We start from the raw sequence: 17,539 nt of genomic DNA, 5'->3' as shown, positions 1-17,539 counted from the left end.
TGGGATGCCTTGCGCCGTGCTGTTCAGAAGGTCTCCACAGCCCCGTATTCTTACGGATTTATGGACAGCCCTGCGAGATTCATGGTGTCAGTCCCCTCCAGCACTACTATAGACATTAGTCGAGTGCACGCCACGTCGTGTTGCGGCACTTCTGCGTGCTCGCTGGGGCACTACACAATATTAGCCAGTTGTACCAGTTCTTTTGACTTCATAGTGTAAATTACTTACTACTTCCATTCGTGACTTTAGCTGTATTTTGCATGGGAAATACAACTTCTACTTTGTTTCGCTAACAAAAAATGCCATTAGCGCGAACAGTGCAGTGCCGTAGTGGAGGTCACCCCTACGCCCCACTCTGTTCCCCAGTGCGTAAACACACAGCGCTGCGGCGCTGCCTTTGTCAGACGCCACACTGCTCTGTGAGCTGTCCGCTGCCCTGTGCCCTTGCTGTACTGTGCTGTCGTGTGCGGGGCAGCGTTATTAAATGCGAAAGTGGCTTAGCTTTATTGCGCGCCGCACAATGGACGCTACGAGGCGCAGCGCGGCTGTGACATTCCGTGTCAGCCGCCGCTCCGCCCAGTAACGAGAACAGCAAAGCAGCGCCGTAGTACAGCAAAAATGGACCTGTGCTGCACCGATTGTTCAAAATCCGTGACGAGCTTCAAGCAGATTTGCAATTCTTTAATTGGTTATTCCAGCCAATACCGTTTCACGAAAAAATTTAGTGAGGCTGTTTCCAGACACAAGAAGGAAGTGAAGCTGTTTTCAAAATTTCTCTCTCTGGGTCGGAACGTGAGCCGTTTTCATACATTCTGGCAGAAACAGACTGTTTACCGGAATGGCAATCTGAACTTCGTCTTTTAAGGGAAATGTTCCTTGCGATTGAGCTCTCCACGCACCCGAGTTTTTCCAGTCTACGTTTCGGACTTCACCAGAAGTTTCTTTACGGAAGGCGGTGTTTGGCGTTTCAGTCCCGCTTCGGCACACAGTTTCCATCTGCTAGTAAGTTTGAAAACAGCTCATTCTCCGATCATGGCGGAAGATTTGTAGGTAGGCTGTTTAGGTTTTTATGTTGGAAAAGTCACCTAGCGCTCTGTATGAAAATCACTGGCTATGCTGTGTGCAGTCTGTATCTGGTTTGCATTGTTGTTTGCTATTGTAGTGTAGGGCAGTTGGCTGTTAACAGCGCGTGGCGTTGCGCAGTTCGAGGTGAGCCGCCAGCAGTGGTGGATGTGGGGAGAGAGATGGCGGAGTTTTGAGAGCGGATGATCTGGACGTGTATCCATCAGAGACAGTAAATTTGTAAGACTGGATGTCATGAATTGAGATATATATATATAATGACTTTTTAACACTATTAAGGTAAATACATTGTTTGTTCTTTATCAAAATCTTTCATTTGCTAACTATGCCTATCAGTAGTTAGTGACTTCAGTAGTTAGAATCTTTTATTTAGCTGGCAGTATTGGCGCTCGCTGTATTGCAGTAGTTCTAATAACGAAGATTTTTGTGAGGTAAGTGATTCATGAGAGGTATAGGTTATTGTTAGTCAGGGCCATTCTTTTGTAGGGATTATTAGAAGTCAGATTGCGTTGCGCGAAAAATATTGTGTGTGAGTTTAGTGGTGATCAGAATAAGGAAAGAGAGAAATGTCTGAGTACGTTCAGTTTTGCTCAGCTGTTTGAAATTAATATAATGTAAGAGGTTTATCAGCACAGTCATTCATTAATTTTTCTAAGGGGACGTTTCAGATTCATTTTGAAAATAATCCCTGGGCAGTGACTAAGCTATTTCTTTGCGAAACCCTTTTCTGCAGGGATACCAGTCCAGCACGGTATGTAGGGGAGCTTCTGTGGAACTTTAAAAATAGGTCACAGGTACTGGCAGAAGTGAAGCTGTAAGAACAAGTCGCAAGACGTGCCCGGATAAATGACTCAGACAGAGCACTGCTTCCTGGTTCGAGTCTCGGTACGACATAGCCTTGATCTGAAAGGAGCTTCTAAAACCAAATGTACTTACAACGCTACTGTGTGGAGCACGTCAAGAAATGTCGAGTCCAACAAATTTAGCTAGGAAATCGCAAAAAAGGTAACAAAGAAATCAAGTTTTCTAGGTGAATATAACTGGTGATATTGCCTTATTGATAGAGTGACAGTTTGGCTCGGAAGAAATTAACTGAGGAATCTTGTCGTAAGGTGTTTTCAAGATGACAAATCGAAAGAAGAACAATGAAGATTGGGTTTAAAATCTCGTCGACATCGAGGTCATTAAATTGATGGGGAAGTAAATCGGCTTTGTCCTCTCAAAGGAACCATCCCAGAATCTGCCTGGAGCGATTTAGGGAAGTTACAGAAAACCTAAATCTCGATGGCCGTACGCGGGAGGACGACGGTTCAATCCCGCGTCCGGCCATCCTGATTTAGGTTTTCCGTGATTTCCCTAAATCGCTCCAGGCAAATGCCGGGATGGTTCCTTTCAAAGGGCACGGCCGACTTCCTTCCCCGTCCTTCCCTAATCCGATGAGACCGATGACCTCGCTGTCTGGTCTCCTTCCCTGAAACAACCAACCGCACGCGGGTTTGAACCACTGTCCTCCCGAGTGCGAGTCCAGTGAGCTGACCACTACGCCACCTCACTCGGTTTAACCACTCGAGAAAATTTCATCAAATGTTACTGCTTTGATAAAATATTTGGCGTGTTAAGTCAAAATTAACCACACCCCAAAGTCTGTTCTCAGAGAATTTCCACTAGAAAGCATTAGCACACACAGGAGTATGTACTCACGGGCCAGTTAGTGTATGGTTACTTGGGAGGGACATAACGCTATTGAATTTTAAGCTGATGGTCATCCTCAACTTGTAAATGCGCTGCTGGCCACTGAAATTACAAAACGAGCAAGGAAACAAAAAAATATGGAATTGTACTAGGAGTTAGATGATTTGGGGTACACAGGGCGCGAAATTTGCAACACACGACTGGACACCTGGCAGCAAGAATGACTAACGTAGCTGAGCGTAGATTTGAACCGAGCTTGGATGGATGACAGGTATGGTATACTGTGAGAATTACCGAACTATATGAAATAAAATCATCGCAACTTCTGAATGGTTTGCGTTGCGACGTTCAAACTGCACAGTTGACGACGGGGCATGATGGAAATTATTGTGTACTGTATGTCTTGGTTTAGCGACAAAGCTCACTTTCATTTGGATGGGTTCGTCAATAAGGAAAACTGGCGTATTTGGGGGACTGAGAATCTGCATTTAGAGTTTGAGAAGTCACTTCACCGTCAACGGGTGACTTTGTGGTGTGCAATAAAAATGCAGTAAATGAAGCAGGCAAAAAGGAATACAGACGTCTCAAAAATGAGATCGACAGGAAGTGCAAAATGGCTAAGCAGGGATGGCTAGAGGACAAATTTAAGGATGTAGAGGCTTATCTCACTAGGGATAAGATAGATACTGCCTACAGGAAAATCTAAGAGACATTTGGAGAAAAGAGAACCACTTGTATGAATATCAAGAGCTCAGATGGAAAACCAGTTCTAAGCAAAGAAGGGAAAGCAGAGAGGTGGAAGGAGTATATAGAGGGTCTATACAAGGGCGATGTACTTGAAGACAATATTATGGAAATGGAAGAGGACGTAGATGAAGATGAAATTGGAGATACGATACTGCATGAAGAGTTTAATAGAGCACTGAAAGACCTGAGTCGAAACAAGGCCCCGGGAGTAGACAACATTCTACTATAACTACTGATGGCCTTGGGAGAGCCAGTCCTGACAAAAGTCTACCATCTGGTGAGCAAGATGTACGAGACAGGCGAAATACCCTCAGCCTTCAAGAAGAATATAATAATTCCAATCCCAAAGAAAGCAGGCGTTGACAGGTGCGAAAATTACCGAATTATCAGTTTTATAAGTCACGGCTGCAAAATACTAACGCGAATTCTTTACAGACGAATGGAAAAACTGGTAGAAGCCGACCTCGGGGAAGATCAGTTTGGATTCCGTAGAAATATTGCAACACGTGAGACAATACTGACCTTACGACTTATGTTAGAAGAAAGATTAAGGAAAGGCAAACCTACGTTTCTAGCATTTGTAGACTTAGAGAAAGCATTTGACAATGTTGACTGGAATACTCTCTTTCAAATTCTAAAGGTGGCATGGGTAAAATACAGGGAGCGAAAAGCTATTTACAATTTGTACAGAAACAAGGTGGCAGTTATAAGAGTCGAGGGGCATGAAAGGGAAGCAGTGGTTGGGAAGGGAGTGAGACACGGTTGTAGCCTCTCCCCGATGTTATTCAATCTGTATATTGAACAAGCAGTAAAGGAAACAAGAGAAAAATTCGGAGTAGGTATTAAAATCCATGGAGAAGAAATAAAAACTTTGAGGGTCGCCGATGACATTGTAATTCTATCAGAGACAGCAAAGGACTTGGAAGAGCAGTTGAACGGAAAGGACAGTGTCTTGATAGGAGGATATAAGATGAACATCAACAAAAGCAGAACAAGGATAATGGAATGTGGTCGAATTAAGTCGGGTGATGCTGAGGGAATTAGATTAGGAAATGAGACACTTAAAGTAGTAAAGGAGTTTTGCTATTTGGGGAGCAAGATAACTGATGATGGTCGAAGCAGAGAGGATATAAAATGTAGACTGGCAATGGCAAGGAAAGCGTTTCTGAAGAAGAGAAATTTCTTAACATCGAGTGTATATTTAAATGTCAGGAAGTCGTTTCTGAAAGTATTTGCATGGAGTGTAGCCATGTATGGAAGTGAAACATGGACGATAAATAGTTTGGAGAAGAAGAGAATAGAAGCTTTCGAAATGTAGTGCTACAGAAGAATGCTGAAGATTAGATCGGTAGAGCACATAACTAATGATGAAGTACCTTATAAAATTGGGGAGAAGAGGAGTATGTGGCACCACGTGACAAAAAGGAGGGACCGGTTAGTAGGACATGTTCTGAGGCATCAAGGGATCACAAATTTAGCATTGGAGGGCAGCGTGGAGGGTAAAAATCGTAGAGGGAGACCGAGAGATGAATACACTAAGCTGATTCAGAAGGATGGGGGTTGCAGTAAGTACTGGGAGATGAAGAAGCTTACACAGGATAGGGTAGCATGGAGAGCTGCATCAAACCAGTCTCAGAACTGAAGACCACAACAACAAAAATGCCCAATCGCATCCCAGAACAATCGGTGCGACATTCCTTGATGGCACGGTGACTACCAAACCGCACGCAGAGGTTTTGGTAGACGATTTCTTCCCCATTATCCAAAGCGATCCTGATTTCGACGAGATGAGGTTCATGCAGGACGGAGCTCGACCCCGTCGAAGCAGGAGAGTGTTTGATGTCCTGGCTCTGGGATACCCAGAGGCCACTGGCGTGGGCCTCGACTGGCCTCCATATTCTCCGGATCTGGACACATGCGACTCCTTTTTGTGGGGCTATAATAAAGACAAGGAGTAAAGCAGTAACCCCAAAACCATTGCTGAGCTGAAAACAGCTATTCAGGAGGTCATCAACAGCATAGATGTTCCAACACTTAAGCGGCTCACGAAGAATTTTGCTATTCGTCTGCGTCGCGTCATCGCCAGTGATTTCAGGCATATCGAATATGTCATAACCTAAATCCGAATATCTTTAATGAAGTTTACATGTTGAATAAAGTGCTTGCCCACCGTAGTTTGTAAATAATTTACTTTTTTTCATATAGTTCAATAATCGCCACCCTGTAAGTCATTCATGTTTCAACTTGCTGGCGAGTGGTGATTAGCGAGTAACTCGGTAATCCGTGATTGCATGTGGGGACTGATGACCATAGATGTTAAGTCTCATAGTGCTCAGAGCCATTTGACTGCATGTTTTCAATCAGTAAGTGATCTGGAGAATGTGCTGACCAAGGAAACTGTCTGACACCCTCCTTATCGAGGTGGGTCAGGACAGCAGAGGCAACCTGCGTTCTCGCATCAGCTTGTTGAAATATAACGGAAAATTCTCAGATAGGACATGACTAGCTGGTTTAACGCGTCAGATGTGTAACGGATGCTGTCCAAATTATCGGCACCTTCAACATTGCAGCGCGTCAACAATCGTTGGTTAATATATTAAAAAACTAGAAACCCGCCTCGACTGCGAAAAAGCACCTAGTGTTTACCTAGGTTTCGGCGTAGATAACTACACCTTCTTCAGAACAATAAAACCCACAAGTGCCTAAGAAGACCTTTGTCAATGATTAAAAGAACACCATGGCTATACAATTATAAACGAAAAAGGGAAACACAAACAGTACATATGTACAAAGTCTAAAACGTTACTTAACTTAGTCGTATAACCTCCACCTCACACCGGCCTTTGTTCGATGGGCCATGACCCGCCATAAACTGCAGCTACAAATGGTCTGCCAACTATTATGATTATGTAAAGACGATACTCATATCGACAACCTATACTCTGCTATCAATTCGAAAAAGCCATCAATGACGTGTTCAATTAACTGTTTCTTAGGCCTATCTACCAACTTTCACAGTACTTCAAAAGGAAAGGCAAGGGAAAATTTAATGTACTGTCCGTTCTTTAATTTCTGTATGAATCAGTTTCATAGTTTCTGTGACAATACCGAAAGAGGAATTTAGTTTTTATATTTAGGTAATTCAAATTCTGTGTGGTTAAAGTCGCAATATAATTTCATTTCTTTCCCATCAGGTAGTTAAGATCTCATCACACTGTTTGAAAGTGGAACTCGACAAAAATTTGCTGAAACGCCTTGCACTATTTCGTGATCAGTAGCGACGTTCTTGGCAGTCACCTGAAGCAAATCATGAGGCCATTAGCCGCGCAGTGCTCTCTCTCAGGTACATGCAGGTCAACGTTTTCCATTGCACAGTTGAGAATGAATTGTAGGGTCAAAACGAAATTGGGGAGGAAGAATAAGGAAACAGTGATAATCTGTGTATTTTTACATAACTCAGAAGCTGCATTTTCTAAAGCATGAATATTAAATATGCGACAACTTACTATTGTAGTTTTTGATTGTTCATGAGGAAGCTATTCGGTATATCACAGATAGATATTTCTTACAATCAATTACTGATCATTTAAAGATTGTCAAGTTCAGTTCAGGGTAATTAAATATCACGCATTTGATGAAATTTACACAATTAATGTTGATATTCAGAAGTTATAGCTATGGCACGTCTAGATCACGCCATACTGGCGACACTGCAACTAATGGTTACACAGAAACACATATAAACTTGAAGTTACACCATGTAGTCACTAACTCACATAAGAAACCAACACAAGGATACTTACAACATGTATGTACCATCTTACACGGCCAAGCTGATAATGTGTGTTCTCTGGAGTTCTAGACGCTTGTGGGCGTTGAGATCCTGCATAATGTTGAGTATGGCCTTCTGAAAACAGCGATCCAAATTTGCTTTATAGTTGTGGGATCCTGATCAATACGAGCAACAATATCGCTGAAAGTTAAGCCGATAGCCCACGATTAGCCGCTATAGAATTCACACACGTACTGGTAGGCGTTCGTCATATTTACTTGAGGCGTAAGGTAATCTTACCACAAACAGTCAACATTCAAATACGATTATGAATGAGAAACACATTTCATACTCTTTCCTGATATACAGAATATACATCCCGTTACTCGTACCTATTTTGTGAGCTTTCACTTCACACTTTACGCCAACTCGGGGTTTGTTGCATGTCGCCTTCGTCCTGTTGCAATTTTGCCAACAGTATGTCTAAAGAAACTTATAATCAAGACAAGCTGCCGTCTGATGACAAAATTTTCATTTACTACCTGTTTCAGCCACACAGATCGCAAATGCGTGCTATGCAATGCTAATCCCTCTTACTAAATATGGACAAGCAATGATAGCATAGCAAAGTTCGTGAAATGACTGTGTAAGTCAAAAATCTGAGCCAACGGCCTTGCTGCAGTGGTAACACCGGTTCCCGTCAGATCACCGAAGTTAAGCGCTGTCGGGTTGGGATATCACTTGGATGGGTGACCATCCGTTCTGCCGAGAGCTGCTGGCAAGCGGGGTGCACTCAGCCCTTATGAGGCAAACTGAGGAGGTACTTTAGTGAGAAGTAGCGGCTCCGGTTTCAGAAACTGACATACGACCGGGAGAGCGTTGTGCTGACCACATGCCCCTCTCCATGTCCGAATCCAGTGACGCCTGTGTGCTGAGGATGACACGGCGGCCGGTCGGTACCGTTGGGCCTTCATGGAGTGTTCTGGCGGAGTTTAGTTTCTGTTTTAAAAGTCATAAATTTGGCCCTAATAATAATGGGTACGGTTTGTACGGAGCAGACCTTACATAAATGTTGATCGACGCCATGAATATCAAGCTCGCGATCTTTCAACAATGCCTGTAACAGAATGCAGTAAGTTATACTGTGCTATTAGTGACACGACTATGCTAAGTAAACCTGACTGAAGTTTTATGGTATCTGATTGTGACCTGTGTGGTTAAGACAGTAAATAAAGATTTTTTTTATTCATTCAGTAGCTCGTGATGGGAAATACGAAGTCTTTAACGAAACTCCGAATTCGAGTAACGATCCGGAACGAAGCCGTGAACAGTCCAATGGGTGACACTGGCGAACATCCCGACAAAGAGCTGCATCTTTGGTACATGTATGTAATCACCACTTTTCCCGAGGGCCGTAGTTCACTTGCAAACATAAGAAGAGAGAAGATCATAGAAGGGAAGAAAACCGTCACCAGACACCCTTCTAGAATACCGAAACGTAGGCCTTACGGAGGCAGTCGTTGCGGTGTGGAAGTTGGAAGAGGCGAAGACGACTCAGGAACCAGAACAAAATGTAAATGTTACTGATCACACAAATTTTCTCACTTTAGTAACACAGGTTCCTTTCCTGACATTATCGTTACCAAGTTGCGTGTGAAGTTATTTGCATGATACCAAGCACTGTCCGTGTAGCAATCTGCTGTAGTACACAAGACTTACAAGGGAACAACTTGCGTGCGCGCGGCAACTGAAACAAGTCGTCCTTGGGGTGGCTCGGGCACTGCAGACTCGGACGAGCTGCCGTGTGTTCCTGTTCTCAGCCCCCCCTCCCCTTCACCCCCTCCGCCGTCGACCCTCCCTTCTTCAGTTACACCTAGTATTCTGTCAAGGAACTATTTTTACCTAGATAATCGTAAGTACTCTGTTTACCGATTATTTTTACTTTTACACCCACTAAGACCACGCTGCCACTCAAGTATGGTTCAAACGGCTCTGAGCACTATGCGACTTAACTTCTGAGGTCACCAGTCGCCTAGAACTTAGAACTAATTAAACCTAACTAACCTAAGGACATCACACACATCCATGCCCGAGGCAGGATTCGAACCTGCGACCGTAGCGGTCACGCGGTTCCAGACTGAAGCGCCTTTAACAGCACCGCCACACCGGCCGGCCCACTCAAGTACGTTGCAATTGCTGTGTCTTTCAGTGAGCAAGTTAAAACCACGTCAAACACGAACACACATTAAAGTAATCATTTCCAGCTTTACAAGCTATGTCAAGGAAATGAAACCCTAACTTGGCACGCACACTAATTCACACAGCAAATTTTCTTTCCTGGACATGAGCGAATTGCTGTAAAAGCTTTGAGTTTAACCTGGCTGAAAATTGCACATACTTTGTGATATCTGCGCATGAACTGTATCACCTGTCCAGGGAACAGTATGTTAGATGGAGGAGAGAAAGATATGATTTACATCTCAGACCGTCGCATTATTCTAGTCACAGAACGGATTCTCGCTAATGTTAATTCTACGCAGATGTGAGGCGATCACTCATGATATAATCACATTCTGCAAATGGTTATTCTGGTCAGCTACTTTTGAACTAGTAGCTTGCATTCCCCAGCATTGCCTCCCCTGACGAGCACTTACTCTAACACACATCACGGGAACGACTGAAGTAGATGAGAAACGACAATGTCATCTTTTTGAGTTTTTGATGCTTAAAGTGTCCGAGACAAAGCCTCTCGACTACGAGTGAACTTGGTAGCACTTCGTGCGACACGCTATCGCGACACACCAGCGAGAAACTAATTTGCACAATCGTAAATAATATTACAGCACCACTGTGGATAATGATGTTTTTGAATACTAAATTCCTTCTTTATTATGTGTCGGTGTTTCCTGATGCGAGACTGGAGCTACGTCTTTATGCATGAAATCGTTTACCAATAATTTGTAGCTACGGCTTATGACAGAAAACAGTTTTCACGTCCAAGAGGAATTGCTAAGATATACAACGTGAATATTGTCATAAAATATTAACGGATGAATATTAATAAATCTGTGAGTAACTGTTGAAAAATATCTTTGGTAAACGATGGATACCCGTAAATCTCAGAAAATCACCAATAAAGTAATAAACTACAAAGTAATAATGAACGCTATGGAGGTCATTTATTTATGTAGTTAACTTGGCAAGATAAGGACCGTCAGGTCGCCTCAAACTTCTAACCAGGCATACTACATATTTTGCGTTATATTCAATAAGACAAGTGGAAGTTACATCTAGCATGTAACATCACAAAGCATAATTACTATAGAGCAGAATGAGGAGAGACAAATAAGCATAGTATACATTAGTTCATGAGTAGAACAGAGACAAGATACAGGGAGGTAGTTTTATGCTATGAGTGGTAGAAGCAAGTGGCGTAAGTGATTGGGAAATGAAAAGGGCAAGAAGCGCCTATGAGACCGGGGAGCATTTTGGATGGAGGGAAAACTGGTCACAGGCGCTAATTTCTTGCGGAACCGTTACGATGGTAACAGAAGGGAGAGGAAGCGTTTCAGTTGCTTCTTAAAAACAGCAGTGCATTTAATCGAGTGCAGGGTAGCTTCTTCAATAGGTGGACGGCAGCATCAAAGGAGGAATATGTGAATGTTTCTGTTTTATTGATGAACATAGCTGGGATACTGGGTAGGTAAGGCGTGTTTAAATTATAGTGAGATGACAGGTAGATGACAGGCCGAGTTCAAGTCTAAGCCCCACCATGCGGCTTTGATCTCCCGCGAGCATAAAAATTCACAATATACGGTATGATCCTTCGAAGATATATGAAGGGCTTATTTCAATAGTGGTACAAGTCCATTACCCTCACTTTTCAGTCTATAATGCTTCTGAAATTAATGATCCAAACAAGCAGAAAGAAAGGTTCATCTCTAGCAAGAAGCCATATGCTTGAATATTTCCGGTATGTCAACTGTAGATTTTTCAGCGCTCATTTTACTTTAGGACTCTGTATCTCAAAATGAACAAAATGGACTTGTACCACTATTCAAATAAGCCCTTCATATCGAAGCCATTTTTCGATACATGAGGGAAACTGTGTCCTTGTTTTATGTCCCACTGTTGACGAAATACATTGAAAACGTCATTTTCGAGATATGTAACATTGGATTCCACAGAATATGTTACAAAATATCTGGTTTCCACTGCTAGATAGTCGTGAATTCTGTGTGAAGGCTCGCAGCTGAAGGAAACAGCACGCTTCCGAAGAAAGCAGGTTTTCAACCTTCTTTTTTAAGATGTCAGTGTCGCTAGTGCAAACGCTGATGTAAAGGCGGTTCTGTTCTCTAGGGAACTAATTAACTGCTATCGCCTTGGACACACACTTGGGTCAAGCTAATTAGGGAGTTACATGAGGCTGGACTCCCAAATGCGCTATTAAGATAAGGTTCAATGCGATGTCCTTAAAACCAAGCGAAAGTTAACTGCAAAGTGCTGCTATAACAGTCCCAGCAGTTCGCACACGATACAGATCTATAAAATATCGGCGGAGGAACGAAAGTAAATTACAAACAAGAAACAATACTCATCGTTGGGCGACGCGTGCTTTGAGTCACTATATAAAAAAAAGAAGAGTTGACTTGTACGTCCAAAATAAACTCTGTTGTAGGTCGAATCTGAATGACTCGGTAACTGGTCGTTCAAATACGAAACAATATTCGCACTGCTGTTATTCCTGAAGCAAAATGTCACAGACGAAATCTGATAAGACATTCCTGGTGCTCCTCTGTATTTTCAGTAAAAATTCAGAAATTTTCTTTTGCGTTACGAACCAAGCGAGGGTGCGCAGCAGTTTATGCTTTCTGGAGGATCGGAATTCATATCCCCTCATGACCATTATGATTCTGGTTCCAGTGGTTGCGCTGATTCAAATAAGGTGACTTGTGTGATGGTTCCTTTATCAAGCCCAACGCTTTTGTTCATCGCGACAACCGTTTCGGCCACGATCGACGTGGTTTCATGATCCTCACTCTTCTGCGTCAGACTGAATTGTTGAGTACTTCTCACATCACGAAGTATATTTCCCACTCATAAAGACAGCATGATTAACAAACAAAAAACCAAAAGTCATGCGATTTTGCGATTTCTATGTTTATTTTATGTTTATTTTATTTATTTATACATTTAAGATGATCAGATTATGGCATTCAGACCTTTCATCGGACCAGGTTGAGGTAAAACTCCGCGATTCTTTCTATAGAAAGTAACGGACGTTACGGAATGTGCAATGATCGAAACGATCAAGACAGATTATTTCCTTTAACAATCCGGTTGCTTCTGTGACTTCAATCGTTTGTTTTACACTTAAAAGTATATTCTAGACGTGCAGGATTACCTTTATGCTGGCATGGCTCTATTACATAAAAAAATCGGTGTAATAATATGTAGTGATGGATGATTTTGGGACGTAGTTACGAAAGTATGGTGCGGTTTTAACTAGAAGTGAATTCTTAGTTACAATTCACGCTAAATACTTATACACTGGAGAAAAATTGCAATTCCTGTTTTAATGAGAGATCATTTTGCCACTGTAAGACATAACTGAAGCTTAGTGTACCGGCTTGAACATATACATAGTTCTATCGCTTATCGCAAGCAAGAAATTGGTTGGTTCAAATGGCCCTGAGCAGTATGGGACTCAACATCTGAGGTTATCAGTCCCCTAGAACTTAGAACTACTTTAACTAACCTAAGGACATCACACACATCCATGTCCGACGAGGCAGGATTCGAACCTGTGACCGTAACGGTCGCGCGGGTCCAGACTGAAGCCCACACCGGCCGGCAAGAAATTAGTTGATTTATAATCCTCCAAACTACACACTTTTAAGTAGAATTCAAATTATTTCAAACAATACAACATTGATATAGGTATTTCATCATCCAATATAATTGTAATACCAAGTAAGCACGCGAATGCAAGTTTCTATATTGATTTTAACGTTAGTAGGCTTGTGGGGAAAACGTTTTAAAGTTACTGAAGATAAACGACATGCCCGAAACCTGTTTAGTGACATTAATTCATCGGAAACAAGGAACTCTCATTATCATGCCACATCCAGATATTACTTTAAGTTATCCTTATGGAAACCATCAAACGACCACAAGCTTCTGAAACGACATTATTTTTGAATAAATTAGTTGATATCTACATACTTTGCCACTCTTCCCTCTATAATGCGATAGATGTGTGTGTTAGCAGTTACCATGCTGTACTTCATATGCTCTTGTAGAATTCCATTAAAGATCTGCTGTATTAATAAAAAAATGGTTCAAATGGCTCTGAGCACTATGGGACTCAACTGCTGTGGTCATAAGTCCCCTAGAACTTAGAACTACTTAAACCTAACTAACCTAAGGACATCACACACATCCAAGCCCGAGGCAGGATTCGAACCTGCGACCATAGCGGTCGTGCGGTTCCAGACTGTAGCGCCTTTAACCGCTCGGCCACTCCGGCCGGCAGCTGTGTTAATAACGTACGCTGCTAGGTATGTGGGTGTATTCCGAAACTGCAACAAAAAATATTTAAAAATAGAGTTTTTCCTTTGGAGTATTCATGCCAAGCTACTAGTATGTGCTTAACGGGAGTCGAGTCTCGATTTCTTTGTTTCGTTGGCAATGCTGTCACATACATATCCGACCGTTTTATTCTTAAGGTTTTCTCCTCTAATAACAACAATAATTTTGTTTAATTAACAGCAGAGGGCCTGACTGGGTTATTTGCAGTGTCAGGGAATCACGCAGCAGGGTGCCCACTAAAGCTCACCACTGATCTGCTCCTCGTTGTGTGTGACGAAATGGTGTCGTCACAGTCAGCGATTAATATGAGGAAATCCACGAAAATCAGAGCGGGCGAAGTCCGAGCTGTATGGTGGATGGCTAAACGCTTCCCATAGAAAACATGGCAGAAGCGTCTTTGTTGCAGGCGCAGCGTGCGGACTGGCAATATGTTGAAGGACAATGCCCGATAACATTCCTCTTCATTTGTTCTGAACTGCCCTTCTTCGTAAATGAGTTTCTCGTATCGCCTGATCCACTCGCTGAACAAGATCGTTCTTTGACGGTAGCTTCCTTCCGTGAGCGTTTGCATTATGGACGTCTGTACATTTCGGAAGTTCCTGCACCACTCCTGCACTTTGCTGTCACTCATGGACAGCTACGTCATGTGGGCTGCATGAAATCAGGCGGAACCCCTCAGTATGAAGAAATCGGATGACAGCACGCTCCTTACCACTTTTCTGGGGACACTAAATGTTCTAGGCCTCTTTACGTTTTCACTGTCTGCCCAGAACTGGGAAGAGTGCGACGTGACGCGATTGATGGGCACACTGCGCAAAGCTTCATCGGATTTTAATTTCGCTACTGATTGAACCGAGTGTGTGCGTGTGTGTGCTTTCAGTTTTTCATACATATACATCTTTTAAAGAAAAAAGTCTCATACTAAGTCTGCTATATCACTGTACTACTCTTCCCTACTCCTCTTTCCAAGCACTAAAGAATGCCGTTAATTAATTTAAGTACATCAACCTGGGAAGTTTCATAAATTATCTGAAATACGAGAGCGTTAACTGCGTGACGGATTGGGGAGGGGGGGGGGGGGGCGGGGGTAAATATTATTGAACTTCCTGACTGCAAAGTTTTTCTTTCTTTGAGCACGTTGGCACCTTTTCTTCACAAACTTGTAATGTTGTGTCTAGTTAGGTGATTGTAAGTATGGTGAAGAGAGTATGTTGTCACAGTTGGGTGGTTGTCGACAAACAAGGAAGAGGCTGAAACTCGATATTGGCACATAAACTACTTCCTTACACCAGCACCAACGGGGCAACCAACCATAATGACCTAACCAATAGTTGAATCACTGTTGATCTCTGGCAGCCGAAAGCGAGGTCGATATCCTGCGGTGTCCACCATCAACAACTCCTCCGGCGGCCAGTTAGAGGTGGTAGCAAGATGTCGCATGGGTCTGGCCACTGACGTCAAGCTGGAGATAAAACACGGCCAGTGGGCCACTGCAAGACCGAATCGTGCTGTGGAATACTCACTACCTCACTTACACTGCACTCGTGTGACCTGGCTGTTCACCGGATTTCAACTGGACTTCGTTTTGGCTTGACCATTGAATATCTGAACTATTCTCTTGCTGGGTTCTACCATTCATGACGACCCAGCAAAGACTGGAATTTTCGACTGTGAAGTGATTATCCAGTATGTCCTTCCTGTGTAATAAAATGGGCGTAGCAAGTGTCACATGTGCTCACATCAACGAACACTAGATGGAGATCTGGAGTTACATTCAAGACCTAGGCGTTGAGTGTCGTGATTAATAAGCTGCTCACCATCGTCTCTTCTCCCATTGCCGGCAAAATTTGGACTACGAAAATGGGTGTGTGAGCAGCGTCGACAACGGAGGAGGGCATGTTTGCCGTGTTATGACTTAACTGACTCGCACAGGATAGTGCGGTTTACGTGAGAATGGAAGCTGTGGTAACATATGGAACTCAATATTAATTTCTGTAGCTACCGCGTAGTCCTGACGCTGACGCGGAAACTACCGGCGTCCTGCTTCTTCCCCGCCTTGGTGAGTTTAATCTCCGTTCCTCCAGGGTGAGCCTAGTGCACACTCGCACGACGGTGGTACGAACTGCTAGGTGGCGCCTCCCAGCCGCGTCTCCGTAGTGCTTCGCGGCGCCGCCGTCGCAGCAGGTTGTGCCGTGCCGTGCTGTGCTGTGCTGTGCTGTGTTGCCCTCGCAGCCACGCCCAAGGCACCAGCCCGCGGACTCTTACGTTTCCAGGTTAACGACCGGCGTACACAGTGGCTCACCACAGCCCGGCGCCTCCTTTAATCCAGTGACAGTCTTCCTCTACTGGACAAAATGTAGTTTCATCGTAAATAATTGGACGCTTTCGTAAACCTGTATTTTCGCTAACACTCTACGTAAGTATGCTGGAACCTCGTCCGTCCGGCCTTCATTAATATTGCCGGTTCACTTGTATCGTTTTACTTTTCTGAACGACGACGACCACCAATAACTTTAAATTCAGCCACACACAGAGCCTACCGCGGTATCAGCTAAGAAGGTTGTATAAAATGTAAACTTTCACGGTCGGAAATGTCACATTGATAAAATGTTACGGGCTATTATGCCACAGTCTAAAGGATTTCACCTTAAAACCCGACATTTCGCCCCCATCTGCAGAGGACATTTTCAAGGGGGATCGTAACTTTGTTGAGCGTCCGATTCACATTCTAGCAAAATTTCCCTTTCGTGAGTTTCCGCGCAGTGGTGTGACGTCACATGTTTTGAAAATGCATGTTTTGAAAATGCAAACGCTATTGCCCGTTGTCGACTGCCGTAGCCCGTGGAAGATTATGTTTATCTTTCTTCCACCAGAGGATGACAGCAACAGCGGACGACGGCAGTCGACAACGGCCAGTTGTACTCGCGTATTCAAAACATGTGACGTCACCCCACTGCGCAGAAGCGGAATTTTGTTGTAGTCAGAAGCGACTCAGGGTGTGAACCTGACATTCAACAAAGCTACGATCCCCCTCTGCAGAGGGGACGAAAGGTCGGCTTTTAAAATGGAATCCATTCGACCACGGCATAATAGCCCGGAACATTTTATTAATTGTAACAACGTAGTACTGAGTTGTGCAGAACTGTATTGCTCCCGTTTGCTGCGAGCATAAAATGACTAAGAGAAAGAAGACGCTAGTGCCCATAAGCAAGAAAGATGTATTGTGTACGAATGATAAATGAGAACTGTTGAATAACATGGCTGATGAATTTCGCGTTGGAATTTCAACCTTGCTACACTGGGAGAATAATCAATGACCAGCTGTCTCCGAGTCCACCCACGCAGTTTCCACACTGAGTAATGAAACTGGTGGCAACATCGACTCGCTGGAGATGGTTGAAGCTTTTGCAAAAATTAGAGGATGCTCATACATAGGCGTTAATGACTGAAATAACAGATAGCTAAACGACAACGACGCTGTGTACTGTATGATTTCTGAAGACGAAATTATCGCCGTTTGCTAATCTGTAGACGATGAAGATTATGGCAACGGATTGGAATTGATGCTCAATGTTGAGACATTATCACACACGGGCAACAACGCAGCTAGGCAAAATTACCATTTAACTTGACCGCCAGACGGAAAAAAAACAT

At 43.4% G+C, this 17,539-nt stretch overlaps 1 protein-coding gene across 4 annotated transcripts in view; it reads right to left on the bottom strand.

The window, feature by feature from the left end:
- LOC126457732 (pleckstrin homology-like domain family B member 1) overlaps window positions 1-17,539 on the bottom strand; it is a 1,069,305-nt gene that overhangs the window by 747,560 nt on the left and 304,206 nt on the right. The gene's annotated exons all lie outside the window — the stretch shown is intronic.

This window comes from Schistocerca serialis, chromosome 2 (genome assembly GCF_023864345.2).
Source record: "Schistocerca serialis cubense isolate TAMUIC-IGC-003099 chromosome 2, iqSchSeri2.2, whole genome shotgun sequence".
NCBI lineage: Eukaryota > Metazoa > Arthropoda > Insecta > Orthoptera > Acrididae > Schistocerca > Schistocerca serialis.
Note: the sequence above shows the minus strand (reverse complement) of the source record. Positions and strands in the feature narration are given on the sequence as shown.